Here is a 23,963-nt window from a genome sequence, read left to right on the forward strand (position 1 = left end):
CATGAAAAATAAACATGTTTACAAATAAGGAAAAAAAGGTGGAGGGCAGGAAATTATCAAAGGCATAATTCAAGAAAATTTTCTAAACTGAAGGACATGAATTTCCAAATTTAGAGGGTCTACCAACTATCCAGCACAATGTATGGAAACAAATCCACACCATGACACACCACTGTGAAATTTCAGAACTTTAGGAACACAAATAAACTTCCAGAAGGGAAAAAAGTTATACAAAGCTAATATAAATTAGCTGTCAATCGGGTAAAAAGACATTTTAGAAATACACGATCTCAACAAATTTAACTCTTATGTACCCTTCCTCAGGAAGCTACTGGAGGATGGTTCTCCAAAAATGTTGGAGCAAACCAAGAAATAGGAACACGTAGTAGATTGTGTTATGTGTTCAAAAAATTCCCTGCCCTTCTCTATCAGGGTTATAATTTTACTTCCCATCCCAGTGACATCAAACTTGGCTACTGGTTTGCTTTGAACAATTAAAAGTAAGTGGAAATGATGGATATTATTGCTCTTTTCTCTCCCAAAAGATTGGTGTGGGCCAGATCAGGACTGCTCCTGGGTCCTGAGAAGAAGCCAACATGGAGCAGAGCTGCAGCCAACCTACAGAGGATATCTAATGAAAGTGAGAAATAAATCTTTTTTGTTGTTAGCCACTGAAATTTTGGAATCATTACTGAAAAAGAGAAAAAACAGAAAGAAGATAAAAGAAAGAAAAAATTATCAAAAGCTGATTAAGACGTAGGATTTTGGAAATGAGATCTAACACAAGAAAGAGACGTGTAAATTCTCAGAATAGTGGTCAAGTTTGATCCCAGAATGACAGCTGTGAAGCGAGTCTACTCGAAGAATCAGAGTCAAAATGGATGCGACTTCCCTGGTGGTGCAGTGGTTAAGAATCCGCCTGTTAATGCAGGGAACACGGGTTTTGAGCCCTAGTCCAGGAAGATCCCACATGCCATGGAGCAACTAAGCCCATGTGCCACAACTACTGAGCCTGCACTCTAGAGCCCACAAGCCACAGCTACTGAAGCCCATGCGCCTAGAGTCTGTGCTCTGCAAAAAGAGAAAGCCCATGCACAACAATGAAGACCCAATGCAGCCAAAAATAAATAAATAAAATTTTTATTTATTTATTTATTTTACTTTTTTAAACTTTTATTTTATATTGGAGTATAGTTGATTAACAATGTTGTGTTAGTTTCAGGTGCCCAGCAAAGTGATTCAGTATACATACACATGTATCTATTCTTTTTCAAATTCTTTTCCCATTTAGGTTATTACAGAATATTGAGCAGAGTTCCCTGTGCTATACACAAGTAGGTCCTTGCTGGCTATCTATTTTAAATACAGCATGTCAATCCCAAACTCCCAATCTGTTCCTCCCCCGCCACCCCCCTTTTCCCCCTGGTAACCATAAGTTCATTTTCTAAGTCAGTCTGTTTCTGTTTTGTAAATAAGTTCATTTGTATCTTTTTTTTTTTTTAGATTCCACATATAAGCAATATCATATGATATTTGTCTTTTTCTGTCTGACTTACTTCACTTAGTATGATAATCTCCAGGTCCATTCATGTTGCTGCAAATGGCAATATTTCATTCTTTTTGATGGCTGAGTAATATTTCATTGTGTATATGTATGTACCACATCACCTTTATCTGTTCCTCTGTCAATGGAAATTTGGTTGCTTCCATGTCTTGGCTATTGTCAACAGCACTGCACTGAACATTGGGGTGCATGTATCCTTTCGAATTGAGAAAATCAGAAGGCTCTTAGATGTTTCAAAGAAGGTGAAATTTATAGACTACCTAATGTGTCTGACTATATTGAAAAGAAATACACCTTTGGGGGACAATTTGGTTATGAGGTAGTGATAATTATAATAAAACAAAGTAAGTGAAAAATAAAAACAAAGCATGTATAACTCCATAAAAAACAAAAAAGAAAGGTAATCATAGTATGTAGGCATTTACATAGTCATAATAACATAAATATTGATTTAACTTAACCAACATAATGATATAACTATATTGAAAGAATGGATAGGAAAGTGTGTAGGTGTGTGATTGGGGTAGGCTGGGGTTGAGGTAGTTGAAAGATATCTTTCATAAAACACCTAATTTAAAATAAATCAACAAGTAAGCAATATAAGCATATTATTTAGGAATACTGAGACAAATACCAAAAGAAACAGCAGAAATAGCTGACAGCTATTGCCTCTGGGGGAGGGGACTGAGAAAATTGGGGCCTAGGAAATTGCTGTTTTCTTTAATAGGCCTTATAGAACGTTTTGACTGCAAAACATTGCAACACAGGGGCATCTTGAGGCTTAAGAACTCAAAAGATACAAGAAGAAAATGAATATAATAAACCAAAGTAGTACACATTTACACACACAAAATAAAGGATGAAGGAAGGGAGGGAGGGAAGGAAACATTTGTAAACTATAAAGCACTGGGAACATTTACAATGACTGGAAACAAGTTAGAAGTCTGAGTAGCGTGGAAGTAGGAGAATGTAATGGGTAAGAGCATGTCTCTAGTTTCAGACAGCCCATGGTTCAAATTCTAGCTCTGCTCCATACTAGCTCTGTGACCTTGGGACTATTGCTAGGCCTCGGTTCCCTCATTTGTAAAACAGGGATAATAGACCCTCTCTTATAGAGTTGCTGTGAGAATGAAATGAAGAAAACACTGGGAAAGTTTTAGCTAACATTAATCTCTTTTGTTCCCTCATCTTCCCTGTGGATTAATAGCCATTAAACGGATGACTAAAGGGCAATCGGTAGAAGGGGACATCTGAAGCAAAAACCTGAGGTGATATACAAACTGGAGAACCAGCCTCTGAATAATTGAAAACAGTGTATTGTAGTCGCTTCAGCAGCAGTAATTGGTAAGCCAGCTGCCATAGGGTTACAGCTGTTTCTTGCCTTTCTCTGTCCCTTTCCCTTTCCTTTTCCTCCTTCATTCCTAACCATTGTCATCATCATTACCTTGTAATGCACATTGAGCATCTCATTCATTCAGAAATGTAAATTGAATACCAAATGCTCACTTTTAGTCTCTGATTTCCATGTGCTTGGTTTCTACTTACATAATTTAGGCAACAGATTATGTTTGTAGTTATGAAAAGGAATTCTTTTCTGCAACAGGAAGTAGTTATAATCAATGATAGTTAGGGAGGCTTATTAACTCAAGAGCAACCACAAGGATATTTGCGCAGCACCCAACTCTCATAGAAGATCATTTTCCTTTGCAACTAGTGCAATTCTGATTCCAAGAGCCATTGTGCTTCCCTAATCTGGTAATCAAAAAATATGAATTTTCAAAGTAGATTTTTATGTCATGCCTAGTTCTTCCTTGCATGCTAGGAAGCAGATATTTTAAGGACATAAGAGAAAGGGAGAGAGAGAGTTGGGGGGGGAACTTCCAATCTCTTAGAGTTTATTGCCAGGAGAAGCCTAGTAATTCTGTAGGGAACACAGTTCTTTTTATTTTTTTCTCCTACCCGTCACTCAGAGATGTTGCCCAGACTGATGTAAGGCATTCTTTAAGACCACCATTTCTTAAATGAGAAAATGTCCAGAAGATCAATGGTGCTTTCTGTGACTCAAAGTTTAGAAGACAAAAGAAACTACCTAAAGGACTCCCTCACTCCTTCATAAACATCCTGGTGTTCTTTTCTCCCTCCCCCTTCCAGCCTTTTTTATCCTTATCCATACGGGTAGACCCATTGGACATGAAGGTTCTACCCAAACCACCCCTAGGACCATCCTAACCAATCTTTATCCCAACAACCAGTGTAATCTGCCATTGCTGCTATGGTTCCAGTCACACGCTCCAGTTCTGACACAGAGTTCTGTCCTATTGGTGAGATCCGGCCCCTACTTCTGGTATCTCAATTCCCTTATGGCTCCTTTAATTAGCTCCCTCATCTTGATACACCGAAAAATCACAGTCCCTCTGAGAAAGGGTTTAATGTATTCTTAATAGTCCCTCCCATTCCAGATGCTGCTATTTGCAAACAGCCCTGATTCAAACAGCAGGCTGCTAGTGGGAAGCAGCTGCATAGCACAGGGAGATCAGCTCAGTGCTTTGTGTCCACCTAGAGGGGTGGGATAGGGAGGGTGGGAGGGAGATGCAAACAGGAGGAGATATGGGGATATATCTATATGTATAGCTGATTAATTTTGTTACACAGCAGAAACTAACACACCACTGTAAAGCAATTATACTCCAATAAAGATGTTAAAAAAAAAAGGACAAACAGCAGGCTGTCTGTCTAGATCTCTGAATAGTCCCTCTCCTGTATTACCTAGCACTGTGATATCCAACTCAGAAAAACTCTCTAACTTCGAGTTATTTCTCCTTATTATCAACCACTTCCCCAAGATACCCTCACTTCCTTATTTCCACGCCCTTCTGATGTGTATCAGTGAGGCAAGGATTTCCTCCCAGAATCTGCAGTTGGGTCCACCTTGTACCTATCTTGACCCAGTGTACCTTGTCTACTTACCATTAACCAGAACATGCTGGCCCTGTCTGAAGATAAGACAGTCATCCAGCCAACCTCCTGGGAAGAATGTGTTTCTCATAAGGAAGTAGGAAGCCTGATCTTTGAGATCAAGGCAGCTTATACATGCATGACTCTATACCCCTCCTTACCCACACTGGTCTGCCTGTAAAAAGGCAAACATATGTCTATTTCCCTACCTTTGAGTCACTAACTGGGTTTGAAAGGATATTGCACTAATCGGAATAATTAGTTCCACTGGCTGAAATTTTAGGCAAACATAAGATTTTGCATTTGGGGTTACAATAATGACTAATAACACTTACTGTATGCTAGGCACTGTATTAAGTGCTTCATATAAACTAACCCACTTAATCCTCACAACTACTCAATGAAGTAGGCACTGTTTTATCCTCACTTCACAAATGAGAAAATTAAAGCACACAGAGGTTGAATAACTTACCAAAGGTCGCATAGCTAGTAGAATTGGGTGTTGAACCCAAGCAATCCTCAAGGACCATTAAGCTATACTGCCCCTAGGAAACTAAGACAGGTTAGGTAAGGGCTTTAATTTAGATCCTCCTTCAAAATGGACTCTGTAATCCTTAAAATAAAGTCCAAAATGATTTCTCTCTGTGAATCAAGCAACTCTTAGCGCATTTGGCTTCATCTTCATAATTCATTTGCTAATGTAAACAGGAAAGTAGCCAATTACTACTAAAGTGTGTTTTGTATTTATTAAACAATACTATAAAATTCTGATAAAAACCCCTATTGTAATTCAGACTTGAGGTTTTTTGTTGGTGTTCAGAAACTGATCCAGCTGTTTCTCCAGCTGCCTGGTAATTCCACAGGAAGAAAATCAGTGAATCAGTTCAAATTCTAAATTCTGGAAAAGGACAGTGCATTTCCTTTTGTCTTCATAAGACACCTACATTTAAATTACTATGCAAAAGCAACCAGGCACTGTGTGAGCAAATTTGCATAATTGGTGTCAGGGGTCTAAAGCAGAAGCAAAAGGGGGCTAGAAATTAATGGAACTGATAGAGCTGATTATTCTATCCATCTTAACATCTTTTCAAACCCTTTATAATGGAGACATTAAATTGCTATGCATATCTCCTTTAAATCTAGCTATATTATTAAGAGCTTAATTAGGTTAAAGAAGGAAAAATGCAACCATAAGGTTTTGCATGTTTGGATCTTTGCCCTTTTGTTTAGAACATGTATGGTAAAACATGTGCCCATTGTTCCAAAGATTTCATGGCATTCAGCATTTCTTTCTGACCCATTTGCTCACAAAGCCTGCCACATCCGTTATACTAAACAGCCAGTTCATCCACCAGAAGACTAATGTGGATAATTCAAGCAAAATTTTAAGAAGCTGAACGTCTGCAGTAAATGTGGCCTATGTCTTTCATAGATTTTAGCTGTTCTTTGTGGAGAAGAACACTGTCGTAATCAGGAATAATTGCTTGCAAGGAACAGAAACCCACTCAAACTAACTCAAGCACAGGGGGTGATGCTTATTAAAAGGATACAGGAGTATCTAGTGGAACCAAAGCCGGTGGGACAGCCAGGTCTTGACATGGAACTTCACATGCCAAGGGACTTGACATGGAACTTGAAAGTCAGGAACTAAAGGTATTCTTTTCATCTCTTCTAAGCTCAGTAATATCTTTTTTCTTTGAAGATTGGCTTTCTCTGCTTCAGCATCCCCTTGGTAGAAAATGGCAGTCTAGCCCCAGCTCTTTATCACCTACTAGCTCCATTGCCCAAGAAAAACTAGCTAGAGATTGCATCCCAATTCCAAATATCCAGGAGAGAGAATGTAATTAGCCCAACCTCAGGTCACATGTCTACTCCTTGTCCAATCAGCTATGGCTAGGGGAGCAGCATCATATGACACTGAGCGGCTCTCCCCGCTTTAGTAAGTGGAGCCGGTAGGCATTTTGAAAGGGACTCATTACAACACATTGTTGCCATTCTTCAGAATTAGATTAGAACTAGATTAGAATTAGAATTAGATTAGAATTAGCACTACAGATCAGTTAGCATTTAAACCTGCTTGGATCCACATTTTATCCCTCTCTGCATCTCAAATCCATCCTTGTCTCTAAAGGTAACCTTAAACACTTGATTTTCTCTTTTCTGCCTGTGCCAAAATCATCAACAAAGTGTTGACAAGCTAGTCGTGAGCATTTGTCAACTTGTACAACTGATGCTGACTCTCTCCTTCTCATGAAGAATTTCCTAGAAATTTTATTTTCCAGCTTCAAGAAATTTCACAAGAAATGCCTGCAAATATCTCCACCCTTGCTCTTAAACTAGGTACTCAGTGACCAAAAATAACATCAAGAAAGACAATCTACACCTTTTAGTTAGAACCTCCAAATAAATGAGAACAATGTAAACGCTATCTCCTGTGAAGATGTGTAAAAGGAAAATATAAAGTCATATACTTGCTAATCAACACATTATAATTTTGACTTCCTGGCTGGAAATGGAGTCACTTCATTAAAATACATTCATATCAAAAAAAAAGAAAAGAAAAGAAAAGAAAAATAATACAGCCATATCATTGTCAATTCCAAGTGACATTTCAGGAAAGAATAAGTGATGATACATCTAATGACCAAATTCAGCCATGATAATCCTTCGTCACTGTCATTTAGCCACTGAGACCCCTTTCTAAGAAGGAGAAAGTGTTTTATCTTCTTAATTTTTAAAAAAGTTAATTTAAGTTTTAATTTTCACAATCTATGTGAAAGTGTCCCCTGGCATCTAGAGTTTCCCTAGTTATAGAGGATAAAGAAGGTTCCATGCTGAATAGCTTTTAACTCAGTAAGAATTTTAAATTTTAGGAGCTGAAGACAGAGATGATTTCCAAATTGCATCTGTGCAGAAAATGCTGACTATGGGTACTAGCCCAGGAATAACTACAGCCATATTTTTTCCCTTCTTATGTTTTCCAAATGAGTCATAAAGGACCCTCTGCATTCAAATAGTGCGTCATGAAATGGGAAAGATAAAATACAGAAATTGGACATTGCTGTCTCTTCTTGATGAATCCAGCTTTTTGTTACCTGGTGTGAGGCCAGAATAGCCCTTCTAAAATAGAAGTGAGTTGTACTCCATGCCAGCCATTTCCAGTGCACTGTGCTATCTCTCTGCTATTTGTGTGGCACCTCTCCCAGGGGAAGCAATGCTGCTTTGTCTTTGATAATGTCTGGTCCAGTGGTTCTTAACCCTGTTTGCAAATTAGAATTACCTGGGAGCTTTAAAAAAAATACCAATGTGTGGATTCTACCAATTAAATTAGAATCTCTGAGAACCACACGTGGGTATCAATGTTTTTAAAAAGCTCTCCAGGGACTTCCCTGGTGGTGCAGTGGTTAAGAATCCACCTGCCAATGCGGGGGACATGGGTTCGATCCCTGGTCCAGGAAGATCCCACATGCCACGGAGCACCTAAGCCCGCGCACCACAACTACTGAGCCTGTGCTCTAGAGCCCACAAGCCACAGTTCCTGAAGCCCACGTGCTCTAGGACCTGCGTGCCGCAACTACTGAGCCAGCGCGCTGCAACTACTGAAGCCCATGTGCCTAGAGCCCGTGCTCTGCAGCAAGAGAAGCCACTGCAATGAGAAGCCTGCACACCGCAATGAAGAGTAGTCCCTACTCGCTGCAACTAGAGAAAGCCCATGCCCAGCAGTGAAGACCCAGAGCAGCCAAAAATAAACAAAAAAATAATAATAATAAAATAAAATAAATAAAAAGCTCTCCAGGAGCTTCAAATGTGCCACCAGAGTTGAGAACCTCTGGATTAGACTTTATAAAGACAGGCTGACCATTACTTTTTGCCTTAAAGACCAATGTTTCTCAACCATTATTTCATTATTGCCTCCTAATGAGCCTTTTTAGACATTTTTTTCCCTAGGTCTCCCCCACCCCCAGCCCCATGAAAATTTAATACCACAGATATATTGTATACTTGTTACTGCATGTATATCTGTGCTCTTTTGCCCTCTAAGAACCAATTTTTGCCCCCTTGGGGGCAGTAGTATTCCCACTGAGAATGTATGTAGTAGACTGAACAAATCAATGAAGTTGGATGGGTCAGTTGTGCTGCAGTGACAAACAACCCAAAATCTCAGTGGCTTAAAACAAAAAAAGTATACACCTTGCTTGCAACAACATGTGCATTAGAAACCAGGAAAGGAGCCCAGCTCTACATCATGATCTTTACTCCAGCACCCAGGCTGCTGGAGCAACTTCTATGTGGAATATTACCAGTAATCATGGCAGAGGAAAGAGGGAACATTAAAAAAAAAGCATGCTCTGGCTCTTAAAACTTATGCCATGATTGCAGATTAGTCTATGCTCATTTAAAGAAAAGATGGACACTATTTTAAAGTGATCTTTAATATATATATATATATTTTTTTTTTTTTTGGTTGTGTTGGGTCTTTGTTGCTGTGCACGGGCTTTCGCTAGTTGTGGCGAGCGGAGGCTACTCTTCGTTGCAGTGCGCAGGCTTCTCATTGCAGTGGCTTGTTGCGGAGCATGGGCTCTAGGCGCGTGGGCTTCAGTAGTTGTGGCACATGGGCTCAGTACTTGTGGCTCGCGGGCTCTAGAGCACAGGCTCAGTAGTTGTGGCACACGGGCTTAGTTGCTCCACGGCATGTGGGATCTTCCCGGACCAGAGCTCGAACCCGTGTCCCCTACATTGGCAGGCAGATTCTTAGCCACTGTGCCACCGAGGAAGTTCCTACTGTTTTGTTTTTTTTAAAATTTGTTGCACCGGCTCCTTAGTTGCGGCATGTGGGCTCCTTTAGTTGTGGCATGCGAACTTCTAGTTGCAACATGCATGCGGGATCCAGTTCCCCGACCAGGGATCGAACCCAGGCCCCCTGCATTGTGAGCGTGGAGTCTTAACCACTGCACCGCCAGGGAAGTCCCCCTAATGTGTTTTTATATAAACAAATTTGAAATACAGTTTACTTTGGTTGTTTTTATATATCAAGTCCCATAAGTCTTGTATTTGTTTCTCATAAGTGTAACCCTGGACCATGACTTAATGTTATCTTTGCTTTGTCTTTTGGGTGGCCTAACCTACATTAACATGAAGGCTGAACATTTTTAGACTTTTTTTCCAAAAACCATAATAATGATTACTTTATTAATAAACGAAGTCCTGTATTTGAAAAAAAAAAAAAAAAACTTATGCCAGAGGAACCCCCAAAGCCTCCACTCACATTTCAATGGCCAGAGTAAGTCACATGGTGACACCTGAGCTCATCAGACTTTAATCCTCCCACAAGAAGGGGAACCAGATATTGATGGGCAATATACAAAGCAGGAAATCCTCTCAGACAATAAGAAAGGGTTATACACGCTCTTATTGATCACTAAGAGCATCTTTCCTGGTTACCATGCACCTGGTTTCAGGGCAAGGAAGGGCATGGCATGGCACTGGCAATGCTATTCCCTTCTTGGTTTTTACATCTATCTTTTACTTGAATTAAGGTGAAATTAAAAGAACTCAGTGGTCATTTTTTAAAATAATTTTTCATGGTTCTACTAACTCCGTAGCAACGATCATGGCATTCTGCTTGCATTATTGTCAAGAATCCTTTTAGTGGATACTCCTAATTGTCTTTTGGAGCACATGAGATTTTCCTCGCTGACTTTTTTTTTTTTTTTTTTGCGGTACGCGGGCCTCTCACTGCTGGGGCCCCTCCCGTTGTGGAGCACAGGCTCCGGACGCGCAGGCTCAGCAGCCATGGCTCACGGGCCCAGCCGCTCCGCAGCATGTGGGATCTTCCCGGACCGGGGCACGAACCCGTGTCCCCTGCATCGGCAGGCGGACTCTCAACCACTGCGCCACCAGGGAAGTCCCCCCTCGCTGACTTTTGATCAGGTTTCATATTTCCAGTTTGAGGTTTGGAAATACTCATGAACTACATTATATACCCTGTGCAAAACTTATTGTAGCTTCAAACCCAGAAAATGCAGGTCAACATCTCACTTCTTTTGTTTATCAATCAAATTTCTGCCAGGACTATATAAGATTTCCAAGCCTCATGAAGGAAATGGTCAGAATTACAAACCATGATGACTGGACACATTGCCAAGTGCCCTAATCTAGGATTAAGTTTGGATACAGTGAAACAAACAAACAAACAAAACAAAAAAGAATATAACTTCATAATTAAAATCAGGCATATCATTAAGATATAGCTAGGGGGCCCTGAAAGAAATAATGCCTGTGGAAAGTAAGGATTTTAACTTGAATTGACATTATGACGAGGAATATTTAACATGATGTCTGTCTTGTTTCTTGTTGCGATTAGGCACGCCAACTGCCATTGGTTACCAAAAGACCTTTTGAACTACAAGTTGGTCTAAGCGTTTGGACGGTTTTAGAGAGTCCTTTGATTAGGAAAAATAAAAACCGAGTTCTCGGTGTTTGCTCTATGTTCTGTGTTGGAGAATAAACCCTTTACTCCAAGTGATCCCTAATAGATCACTATAGATCCAAAGTTATTAGAGCTTTATCTTGCAAATTCCATCATGTGCTTCTCATATATCTCTTTCCCTTTCGTTTGTCTGGATTCACCTTGGGGACAGAGCTTCCCTCCCATAACCCTTTCTCTCTCATAGTCCATTCCTTGCCCCAGGCCCCATCCCTGCCTCAACAATCTCAAGGCTTTGAGGACATTAAAAAGAGTCTTTCTCGGGGCTTCCCTGGTGGCGCAGTTGTTGAGAGTCCGCCTGCCGATGCAGGGGACACGGGTTCGTGCCCCGGTCTGGGAAGATCCCACATGCTGCGGAGCGGCTGGGCCCGTGAGCCGTGGCCGCTGAGCCTGCGCGTCCGGAGCCTGTGCTCCGCAACGGGAGAGGCCACAACAGTGAGAGGCCCGCGTACCGCAAAAAAAAAAAGAGTCTTTCTGGGACTTCCCTGGTGGTCCAGTGGTTAAGACTCCACACTCCTAATGCAGGGAGCTGGGGTTCGATCCCTGGTCAAGGAACTAGGTCCCGCATGTAAAAAGATCCCACATGCTGCAACAAAGACCCGGCAAAGCCAAATAAAGGAACACTTATTTTAAAAAATAAAAAGAATTTTTCTTCCTAAGATCTAATCATTTTATGACTTTCTTCAGTTCTGTCCCCTGCTAGGTCATGGAGAAGCCTATTCCTGAACGTCACAAAGAAGGGTCATTGTCTTAGGATCCCAAAGATGTCACCAGTAATAAACTTTTTATTCTAGTAGATACATTATACCACATAGAAAGTCTAAAAATCAGTCTCCTTACATCATATGTCTCTAGAAGTTAATGACAAAAACCAGAGCATCTGTGATTTTTATCACCTGTTCCTGGCTGGGAATCTACCAGGTTTGGGAAACCCAAACATGACCCCCTCAGCATTTTTTACAAGGACACTATCAAAAGATCCAGGCTTTTTTCTAGTAGCCCACAGACTCCTGGAGCTGTAGGGATAGCATAGAAGCCCTTGACTGGGTCCTACAGCCTCAGACCAGTTTGTTGTAAAGGGAAAATTTTGTGCAGGACAGAGTTGGATGCACATTTTCACAAAACAGGACCCCAGCCCTTCTAGTACCTCCACAGAGAGAGGCAACTGGAAGGTTTCCAGATAGCACCTTGCCCTGTGCTTCCATTTGTTTCCTCAGTCCCTGATCTATTCCTAATGTTTCTCCACACAGTTACAGCTCTGTCCGGTGCAGTTATTTGCTCACATCTGCATTTCACTGTGAATCAGGAATCTGGCTTTGATGTGGCATTTTAGTACCAGGGCCCAATTGATTCTGTCTCTGGGAGGATTTGAGTCTTCATAGCCCACCTTGGACAATTAGGGAAGTATCAGGCCTTCAGGGAGATTGTTGAAGAGTAAGCAATACTGCCGCCTTGTGGAAAGTAATGGTTATACTCTTCGTGGAGAAATTATTTTTAAAAAAGTAACTTTGAAAGTGAGATTTGAAGTGGGTTTGGAGATTTGCTTTTCATTTTATATCTTTGTGCATTGCTTGAATTTTTGTCATTTGCATAATGTATCTTATTTTAAAGTAAGTTTAGTCCGTTAGTAAATAAATTAAATTTCTAAAAGTAAAAAGAAGCATTTAGGATATTTAAAAATACCCTGTTGTTTGCCATGTAAAGATTTCCTGGCTCTATAACTAACTGTGTAAACTTAATCATTTGAGTCTGTTTCATCATTAGTAAAATGTGGGATTTGGATTTGATGACACTTAAATTATAATTATTCTCTATTATCTTTCAGTTAAATTTTTTCCCAGTCTTCATTTTACCAGATATAGCAATTAATATGTATGGAACTCACATAACAGAAAAATGGAAATTTTTTAGTATTGAAAGCTAAATCAAGGCACTCATTCTAACCTGGTGGTTCTCAAACCTAGCTGCATATTAGAATCCTTCTGGGAAGCTTTAAAAATTCCAATACCTGGACTACACTCCAGACCAATTATATTAGAATCTCTGAGAGTAGGGTCTTGGCAATAGGCATCTTTTAAAAAGCTTCTCAAATGATTCCAGTGTGCAACTAAGTTTGAGAACTACTGCTAGTTAAATTGTTACCTGACCTAAAAAAATCTCCTTTACAGAGTTTAAAATTCCACTACCAAGACACAAGTAAGATTAATGACTTTCCTCTTTTCAAAATTAAATATACTCATAAAGACTAAATTAACCAATGCTTTGATTCAAATTAGCTTAGTAAGAGTACTTTCTTCCTAACACTTAGCTAAAGTCAGCCCCATGAAGAGGTTGAGAGTTTAAATAAGGTTAGGGGAAAAGATAACTCATTTTGGAATATATCATGAAATACCTTGGGAGCGGTTAGGTATGAAAAGGCTGCAGAAGGAAGCAATGAGCAACCGGAAATCATCATGAGGACACCAGGAATATGGAAGAGGATGAACCAGGGAGTAGCAGAGGAATGAAAAGGAGCAGACAAGTGAACCAAAGACTAATTGCAACTATTTAAAAATTTGTCTAGGTCAAAGGGTACAAACTTACAGTTGTAAGGTGAATAAGTTCTGGGGATCTAATGTACAGCATGGTGATTATAGTTAATAATGCTATATTATATACCTGAAAGTTGCTAAGAGAGAAGATCTTAAATGTTCTCACCAGAAAAAAGAAATGGTAATTATGTGATGTGAGAATACTTTTGGCTAAAGCTAGGGTGATAATCATTTTGCAATATATACATGTATCAATCAACACATGTACACCTTAAACTTACACACAATATTATATATCAATTATATTTCAATAAAGCCAGAAAATTTTGTCTAAAAATTTCCATTAATCCAATCTGTAATGTAATCATTCCTAATAATATCAAATCTTTCAGGCTGAGTAGAAGAGACTAGCTATGCAGAGCATCTTAGTATGATTTCTATATATTATTTCATTCATCAAATATTTTATGTACTTTTAAAATATAACATTTAAAAATTTTAATCCTTTCAATTTCATGAAGTACATATTATTATCCCCATTTTACAGATAAAAACACTAGGTTTGAAGGAGGGATTAACTTTTTTTGTTTTGTCACAATGAAAAGAAACTTAATCAAAAGGTAATTACATTGAAATGCTACAGAGGATGTGGAGAAAAGGGAACCCTCTTGTATTGTTGGGAATGTAAATCAATACAGCCACTATGGAGAACAGTATGGAGGTTCCTCAAAAAGCTAAAAATAGAATTATCATATGACCCAGGAATCCCACTACTGGGCATATAACCTGAGAAATCCATAATTCAAAAAGACACATGCACCCCAGTGTTCACTGCAGCACTATTTACAATAGCCAGGTCATGGAAGCAACCTAAATGTCCTATGACAGATGAATGGATAAAGAAGATGTGGTACATATATACAATGGAATATTACTCAGCCGTGAAACAGAACGAAACTGGGTCATTTGTAGAGACGTGGATGGACCTAGAGACTGTCATACAGAGTGAAGTAAGTCAGAAAGAGAAAAACAAATATCGTATATTAACGCATATATGTGGAATCTAGAAAAATTGTGCAGATGAACCAGTTTGCAAGGCAGAAATGGAGACACAGATGTAGAGAACAAATGCATGGACACCAAGGGGGAAATGGGGGGGGGTGGGAGGAGTTGGGAGATTTGGATTGACATATATACACTAATATGTGTAACATAGATAACTAATGAGAACCTGCTGCATAGCACAGGGAACTCCATTTTTCTGTACAGTAGAAACTAACACAACATTGTAAAACAACTATACCCCAATAAAAAAAATTATATTGTAATATTTGGTATCTGAAAGCATATAGATATAAATAGAGGTATATCTCCCAGCTGCCCTGAATAATTATGCCTTAGATAACTGGTTATTGTCCTCTGATATCTGCTCATATGTTCTTTTCTTTTTAAAAAATATTTAAAATATTTTCTAATATGTTATAATTATGTTCATTTCAAGGTAAAAATGTAACAAAGAAGAATTTTCCTTTACTTTTCTTCTTGAATCGCACCTATGCATACCCATACACACTTCCCTTTTTGGTGATAAATGGTTATCTTGAAATTTAAAAAAAAATTACTAAGCATAAAAAATCTCTGACACAAGATAATCAAATACCACACCTGGACTGATCTTCTAACTTCACAAAAGATTAAAAGCATAAGCTGTTGTTTTTATGCAGTAAGCTTAGGGAGAGATTTTATTTGCATATTTTGAAACATTAGCAACCAAAGCAAGAGCCAGCTAATGAGAAAGTATGAGTGTCCTTCCTCGAAGCTGAAAGGAATGTCATTTCCACCAATACTTAACAAGTGACCTTTGCAGGGAAGTTTCCCTTAAAATGTGGCTGGCAGTAGTTTAAGCTACAGCATTTTCTTCCTGATACAGAATCTCCAGGAGTCACCTAAGAAGGAATGGTTTGCTCTGGGCTGATCGGACCTGGGGCTCACAGACCTGAGGAGGTCATCTGGAGAAGAATGCCTAACTGTTTGAAATGCCTTCCTGACACTGTCTTGTGGTTTATATGTGATGTGTCAATTAATTTACTTCAGTTCAAGAAACATTTCTTAACTATACTGGAAACAAGCACTTGTATTCAATATTGTAGGACATAAAAAGACCTAATAATCTAAGTCACCATTGTCTCTTGCCTGGATTATTACAAAAAACAAACAAATAAAACTAGTCCCAACCTCTCCCCTCCCGCCAAAAAACAAAACAAAAACAAAAATCTGGCCTTCCGGGGCTTCCCTGGTAGTGCAGTGGTTAAGAATCCGCTTGCCAATGCAGCGGACACGGGTTCGAGCCCTGGCCTGGGAAGATCCCACATGCCGTGGAGCAACTAAGCCCGTGTGCCACAGCTACTGAGCCTGCACTCTAGAGCCCACGAGCCACAACTACTGAGTCCGTGTGCCACAACTACTGAAGCTCGCGAGCCTAGAGCCCACGCTCCAAAACAAGAGAAGCCACCACAATAAGAAGCCCGTGCACTGCAACGAAGAGTAGCCCCTGCTCACCGCAACTAGAGAAAGCCGCGCACAGCAACAAAGACCCAATGAGGCCAAAAATAAATAATAACTAAATAAATTAAATTTTTTAAAAAAATGGCCTTCCCCCATCTACTCGTGTGTCTCCAATCTATTCATATTGCTGCCAAGTGTGCTTTTTTTTTAAATTGGAGTATAATTGCTCTACAATGTTGTGTTAGTTTCTGCCGCATAGAGAAGTGAATCAGCCATACACATACACATGTCCCCTCCCTCTTGGACTTCCCTCCCCCAATCCATCCCACCCAACTAGGCAATCACAGAGCACCAAGCTGAGCTCGCTGTGCTATATAGCAGGTTCCCACTAGCTATTTTACAAATGGTAGTGTATTTATGTCAAACCTAACCTTCCAATTCATCCCACCCTCTCCTTCCCTCCCTGTGTCCACACATCCGTCCTCTACATCTGCCTTTCTATTCCTGTCCTGCAAGTAGGCTCACCTGTCCCATTTTTCTAGATTCCACATATATGCGTTAATATACGATATTTGTTTTTCTCTTCCTGACTTACTTCACTGTAGAGTATGACAGACTCTAGGTCCATCCACATCTCTACAAATGACCCAATCATTTTTATGGCTGAGTAATATTCCATTATATAAATGTACCACATCTTCTTTACCCATTCATCTGTCAATGGACATTTAGGTTGTTTCCATGTCCTGGCAATTGTAAATAGTGCTGCAGTGAACATTGGGGTGCATGTGTCTTTTTGAATTATGGTTTTCTCAGCCTATGTGCCCAGTAGTGGGATTCCTGGGTCATATGGTAGTTCTATTTTTAGTTTTTTAAGGAACCTCCATACTGTTCTCCACAGTGGCTGTATCAATTTACATTCCCACCAACAGTGCAAGAGGGTTCCCTTTTCTCCACACCCTCTCCAGCATTTATTGTTTCTAGATTTTCTGATGATGGCCATTCTGACCGGTGTGAGGTGATATTTCATTGCAGTTTTGATTTACATTTCCCTGATAATTAGTGCTGTTGAGCATCTTTTCATGTGCCTCTTGGTCATCTGTATGTCTTCTTTGCTGAAATGTTTATTTAGATCTTCTGCCCATTTTTTGATTAGGTTGTTTGGTTTTTTTATATTGAGTTGTGTGAGCTGTTTGTATATTTTGGAGATTAATCCTTTGTCTGTTGCTTCATTTGCAAATATTTTCTCCCATTCTGTGGGTTGTCTTTTCATCTTGTTTATGGTTTCCTTTGCTGTGCAAAAGCTTTTAAGTTTAATTAGGTCCCATTTGCTTATTTTTGTTTTTATTTTCATTACTCTAGGAGGTGGGTCATAAAAGATCTTGCTGTGATTTATGTCAAAGAGTGTTTTTCCTATGTTTTCCTCTAAGAGTTTTATAGTATCTGGCCTTACATTTAGGTCTTTGCAGATGACATGATACTATACATAGAAAATCCTAAAGATGCCACCAGAAAACTACTAGAACTAATCAATGAATTTGGTAAGGTTGCAGGATACAAAATTAATGAACAGAAATCTCTTGCATTCCTACACACTAACAATGAAAGATCAGAAAGAGAAATTAAGGAAACAATCCCATTTACCATCACAACAAAAAGAATAAAATACCTAGGAGTAAACTTACTTAAGGAGGCAAAAGACCTGTACTCAGAAAACTATAAAACACTGATGAAGGAAATCAAAGATGACACAAACAGATGGAGATATATACTATGCTTCTGGATTGGAAGAAGCAATATTGTGAAAATGACTATACTACCCAAAGCAATCTATAGGTTTAATGCAATCCCTATCAAATTACCAATGGCATTTTTCACAGAATTAGAACAAAAAAAATTATACAATTTTTATGGAAACACAAAAGACCCTGAATAGCCAAAGCAATCTGGAGAAAGAAAAACAGAGCTGGAGGAATCAAGCTCCCTGACTTCAGACTATACTACAAAGCTACAGTAATCAAGACAGTATGGTACTAGCACAAAAACAGAAATATAAATCAATGGTACAAGATAGAAAGCCCAGAGATAAACCCGTGCACCTATGGTCACCTAATCTGTGACAAAGGAGGAAAGACTATACAATGGAGACAAGACAGTCTCTTCAATAAGCGGTGCTGGGAAAATTGGACAGCTACATATAAAAGAATGAAATAAGAACACTACCTAACACCATACACAGAAATAAACTCAAAATGGATTAAAGGCCAAGTGCACTTTTAACAACATAATTCTGACCTCATTCCCCTTATTAAAAACTCCAATTATTTCCTACTCCCCCCAGGATAAAATAATAAATTATTAGGACTGCATGATGAAGCCCCTGCCTACTTCAATCAGTCTCATGTCATGCCACACTCCCCCTCCTTCATTAAATCTCCATAACCCTGACTTTTTTCAGTACTTAGAACACATCGTTTTTTTCTGAAATCTTAGATACTGTTCCCGTCTACTTTTTCAATTTCCTTCTCACTTTCACCTAGCTATTTCCTACTCTCCATTAGAATTCACTTTAAACACTACTTCTTCCAGGAAGCATTCCCTAATTCCCCAGACTAAATTATGTCCCCTTATTGTATACTCCTGTTAAAACCTGCATTTCTCCATCATTATACTGAACACACTTATAATTATTGGTTAACGTCTGACTTTTCTTTTTCTTTCTTTCTTTTTTTTTTTTTAATTTTTGGCTGTGTTGGGTCTTTGTTGCAGCGAGAAGAGGCTACTCCTTGTTGTGGTGCACAGGTTTCTCATTGCGGTGGCTTCTCTTTTTGTGAAGCACGGACTCTAGGTGCACAGGCTTCAGTAGTTGCAGCATGTGGGCTCAGTAGTTGAAGCACACAGGCCCTAGAGCATGCGGGCTTCAGTAGTCGTGGTGCACGGGCTCAGTAGTTGTGGTGCATGGGCTTAGTTGCTCCACAGCATGTAGGATCTTCCCAGACCAGGAATCGAACCCATGTCCCCTGCATTGGCAGGCAGATTCTCAACCACTGTGCCACCAGGGAAGTCCCAATGTCTGACTTTTCTGATTGACCAGAAGTTTCGTTAGTGCATTTAAGACAGTGGCTACCTCCATTCACTATTGAATGAATAAAATTAATTAAAAATTTGTTCACCGCCCTCAGAAGAACCACAGTCTAGTTGAGCAAACATACACACACACCCCACTTTTAATTTTAATACAAGATAAACTAAGTGTAGGAGGGACATGACATGCAATGAGAGTGATAGGAAAATAAGGAAGGGAAACATTAACTCTTGTTAAGAAGATGTAAAATAGCACTACTTGAGCTGAGCCATGATGGATGGGAAGAACTCCAACAGGAAGAATGGTGGGAAAGGATTCCACAAGGAAGGAGGAGCCAAGGTATGCCGAGAAGAGACTACAGGTAGATTTGGGCAAAGGCAAGTACTCCACTGTGACTGAGGTATGGCATGTTTGGAAGGGGATGGTGCAAGACAAAGCTGGAAAGGCAGGCTGGCTTTATCAAACTGAATATCAGACTGAGGTATTTGTGTGTTATTCCACAGGCAGGAGGATCAGATCTGGCTTTAGAGGATATTCTCCATCGTATAGAATTAAATAAAAGAGAAGGAGAGATCACTTAGGGACTGTTTAGAGATCTAGTTCCAGTAGATCACTTAGGACTTAGGGACTTAGGGACTGTTTAGGGACTGTTAGAGACTTAGGGACTGTTTAGAGATCTAGTTCCAGTAGATAGCAGTCTCTCCACACTCTCAATATGTCTGTAAGCATTTTAAACACACAAGCAATAAAGAAACCTCTGTCCTGCTGCACATAAGCATTTCCAAGGGAATGCAGGTTATCCTATGGATACTACAGATGATAATTCCAAGAGAAGAAAGGATCTATTCAGCTAAATTTATGCTGAGAGGTGCAAGTTCCAAAGTTCGAGTGGTTTTCTCAGGTTTTTTTTTTTTCAGCTTTATTGAGGTATAATTGACAAACTTGTAAGATATTTAAAGCTTACATTGTGATGATTTGATATACGTGTATATATTGTGAAAGAATTCCCCCCAAAGAGTTAACTGACACATCCATCACCTCACATGTTTGTCTTTTCTTTTTCTTTTTCTCTTTTGTGTGTGTGTGTGTGTGAGAACATCTAAGTTCTACACTCTTAGAAAATTTCAATTATACAATAGTGTTATCAACTATAGTCACTATGCTATACATTAGCTCCTCAGGCCTTATTCATCTTATAACTGAAAGTTTGTACCCTTTTACCAACCTCTCCCTGTTTCCCCCACCCCAAAAACCCTGGCAACCACTTTTCTATTCTCATTTTCTATGAGTTTGACTTCTTTTTGGATTCTTCATATAAGTGATACCATGCAGTATTTGAAACAGATTTTTATCAGGGCTGAATAACATTATCTCCAGTAACAGTGCTGCTCTTTCATTTAAAGAACAAAATGCCTCAATTATGTAAAGAAAAGAAGGTGATCTGGCTTTTTAAAATTAATTATTTATTTATTTATGGCTGCATTGGGTCTTCATTGCTGCGCGTGGGCTTTCTCTAGTTGAGGCGAGTGGGGGGGGTACTCTTCCTTACGGTGCACGGGCTTCTCACTGTGGTGGCTTCTCTTGTTATGTAACACAGGCTCTAGGTGCGCAGGCTTCAGTAGTTGTGGCACACAAGCTCAGTAGTTGTGGTGCGTGGGCTTAGTTGCTCCATAGCATGTGGGATCTTCCAGGACCAGAGCTCAGACCCATGTCCCCTGCATTGGCAGGTGGATTCTTAACCACTGCGCCACCAGGGAAGTCCCGCTGATCTGGCTTTTGAGTACAAAAATAATAGTAGAAAGTTGAATAATTAAAAACTCTTCCCCTATTTCAGGAAAATGAATTTTCATACACAGCTGGTATAACCACAATCTACCTAAAAAACCAATTTGACAATTAGATTCCTACAAGCAAAAGACGGCTGATAATATTTCTATTTTCTATGGCACAGTGTCTTATGCATGAATTCGTAACACAAGCCCCTCAGAACTTTGAAATTTCTTACATCTTTTCTAAAGAATTTGACTTTTTTTTTCTTACTTTCAGGTGCTTTGTTTGGCGTATGATGGGCATTCCTTTTGCATGCATCTCAGTAACAGAGTGTACGCAGTTTCATATATTTGTGGGTATCTTTCTTTCCTAGGTCCTATATAAAGTATTTGCAAGAAACTATGGAATTGTAATTCCTCCAAGGATGAATATTGCTCCATTTATATAAAATGTATGTTTCACTGCTGTTTCTGTGCATTTCTGCAGATTTAATAAGCTTTTATTTCAGTTCTGAATCACGATGTAATTATGATTAATTTTCAATGGCAATTAAACTTAATATATGTATTTCAAGTAATACCTATAATTAAAACATTAGTAATATGAATGGTATGACGAAGGTCATGCACGCATGCACAAGCATTGACAACTATGTTAAGGCTGCCGTTTGGCTGAGAACAATTTTACGACACTACCCTGATTTCAGAGATACATCCTGATTTCAGAGATGCTAATGTGTGGGTAAAGGAAATACATCACAGAATCAATGAAATATGGTAAGTCCTGCCTCTGCAACTAGATTATAAGTCTTTGAAAGTTGGAACCTGCATCCAAGTAGGATGTTCTCTGTAAATAACCTCACCTTGATTCAAACTGACCTAATAAGAAAGTATATTGGCTCACAAAACTGGAAAACCAGAGTGATGTGGGAGAAGCTTTCAGGGTTGGTTAACCCAGTGGAAAAATTATGTGATCAAGAACTCAAGTTTTGGGCTTCCCTGGCGGCGCAGTTGTTAAGAATCCACCTGCCAACGCAGGGGACACAGGTTCGAGCCCTGGTCTGGGAAGATCCCACGTGCCGCGGAGCAACTAAGCCCGTACGCCACAGCTACTGAGCCTGCACTCTAGAGCCTGCAAGCCACAACTACTGAGCCCGCGTGCCACAGCTACTGAGCCCGCATGCCACAGCTACTGAAGTCCGTGTGCCTAGAGCCCGTGCTCCACAACAAGAGAAGCCACCGCATTGAGAAGCCCGCCCACCGCAACAAAGAGTAGCCCCTGCTCAAAACCATGAGAAAGCCCACATGCAGCAACAAAGACCCAACGCAGCCAAAAATCAATAAAGACAAATAAATTTATTTAAAAAAAAAAACTCAAGTTTTTTCCGTCTATCTGCTTGTCTTCCTTAATATCAGCTTCATTCTGAGGCTACCCTTTCCTCTTCCTCAGTGGTCTTAAGATAGTTGTCAATAGCTATCGAGGCTACATCCTACCTCTTAACATGCAGCCAGAACAATAAGAGTGTCTTTTTCCAGAAGCTTCCAACAAACATCTATGACTTGTTAGAATTGGTTCACATATCTCTTTTTAAGCCAGTTACATGAAAAGGGAAGGGATTATCCTGATCAGTTTAGATTAATCAAGCATCCAATATAGAATTGGATTTGTTTTTCCTGAGGCATATGGAAGGGTGAACTCTTGGTCAAAATCAGAGTTTTGTTAGTAAGGAAAAACAGAATAATAATTTCTGCCTACTCCAGAATCCTCCTGAATACTTTTTCAACTCCACTAGTCCCTAGCACATGACACACTAATGGTAATTTCATTAAGACCAAGGACTGTGCCTTACTTATCTTTTCTACTATCTTTAATTTCCTGCACATAGTTGATGCTTAATAAATATATTATTATTGTGTATAATAGTGGTTGTGTTCTTTGCCAAAAGAATCTCAAAATGACCTATAGTTTTCTTTCTTTATTTAGAGGTGAGGCCCTGTAACAACAGAAAGAAATTTTGCTTGAAAAAATCAGCCCAGTAAAATTCTTGATATTCTGAAGAATTTCATGGACATAGCAGCTTATCCATGAAAGCAAAGTTGAAGGTGTGCAATAGATGAATAGTGAAACTTTTTTTTTTTAAGAAACAAGATATATTAAACAAAGCTGTTTATCAAGAACTTCAGAAAAGATTCAGGGACAAGAGATGGTAACCTTATGTCCATATCAAATGATTGCTTTTTGTGGAACTCTACTCCAAGGAAGACAGAAAGGGTAGCGAGTCTAGCTTTTTATTTTCTTCTTATTCTGATTCTCTTCCAATATGAATCATTTCTTGTTCTAAACTATTCTGATTTCCTTTCCTTTGGTCCCCAAGGTCTGAAGACTAAAAAATAGACAAGATCTGTTTGGCTAGCTAATCCTTTTCTCCTAAGTAGTCAAAGCTTCATGCCTTAGAGACTTTTTTTCTCCTATTCTTCCCACTGTAAATGTCTCAAGGGCACCAGAACGTGAGCTCCACAAAGGCAGGGACTTTGTCTTGTTCCTGTATCCAGAGTTCCTACTACTGTCTGGCCCAAAGAAGGTGTTCACTAATTTTTAAAAAATGCAATAAATGAATGAGAAGAATGTCATTAAGAAGAAGAAATTATGTTACTATATAGTGAATTGTGGAATATTAATACTGTATTGTATTTTCCACCTAAAAAATTTTTTTAGAGTTTTAATGAGACGTGCTTGGAAAATGTACAATTTAAAATTTCATGGTAATTATTTCCCTATAGAAAATTGATATCTTCAAGGCACAGATCTGGAAAAACCTCAAATCTTGATTTTCAACGAAGTAGAAATGTATAACTCAGTTTTACATGTGGTTTATAAAAAGACCTTAGAATTAAATTAACAAAATGCCTTGCACAGAGAAGGCATTTCAGTGATTAATTTAATTACATTGTCATAAATTGTCAAGAGTTCAAAAGACAAGTAGATGATTTGTGAAAAGACACTGCCATGCTGAACTGGAGAGTTTTCCTATTCAAATGCCTTTGGTTACTTTTCCACCATATACAG

The sequence above is a fragment of the Lagenorhynchus albirostris genome, chromosome 1 (assembly GCF_949774975.1).
Source record: "Lagenorhynchus albirostris chromosome 1, mLagAlb1.1, whole genome shotgun sequence".
Taxonomy (NCBI): Eukaryota; Metazoa; Chordata; class Mammalia; order Artiodactyla; family Delphinidae; genus Lagenorhynchus; species Lagenorhynchus albirostris.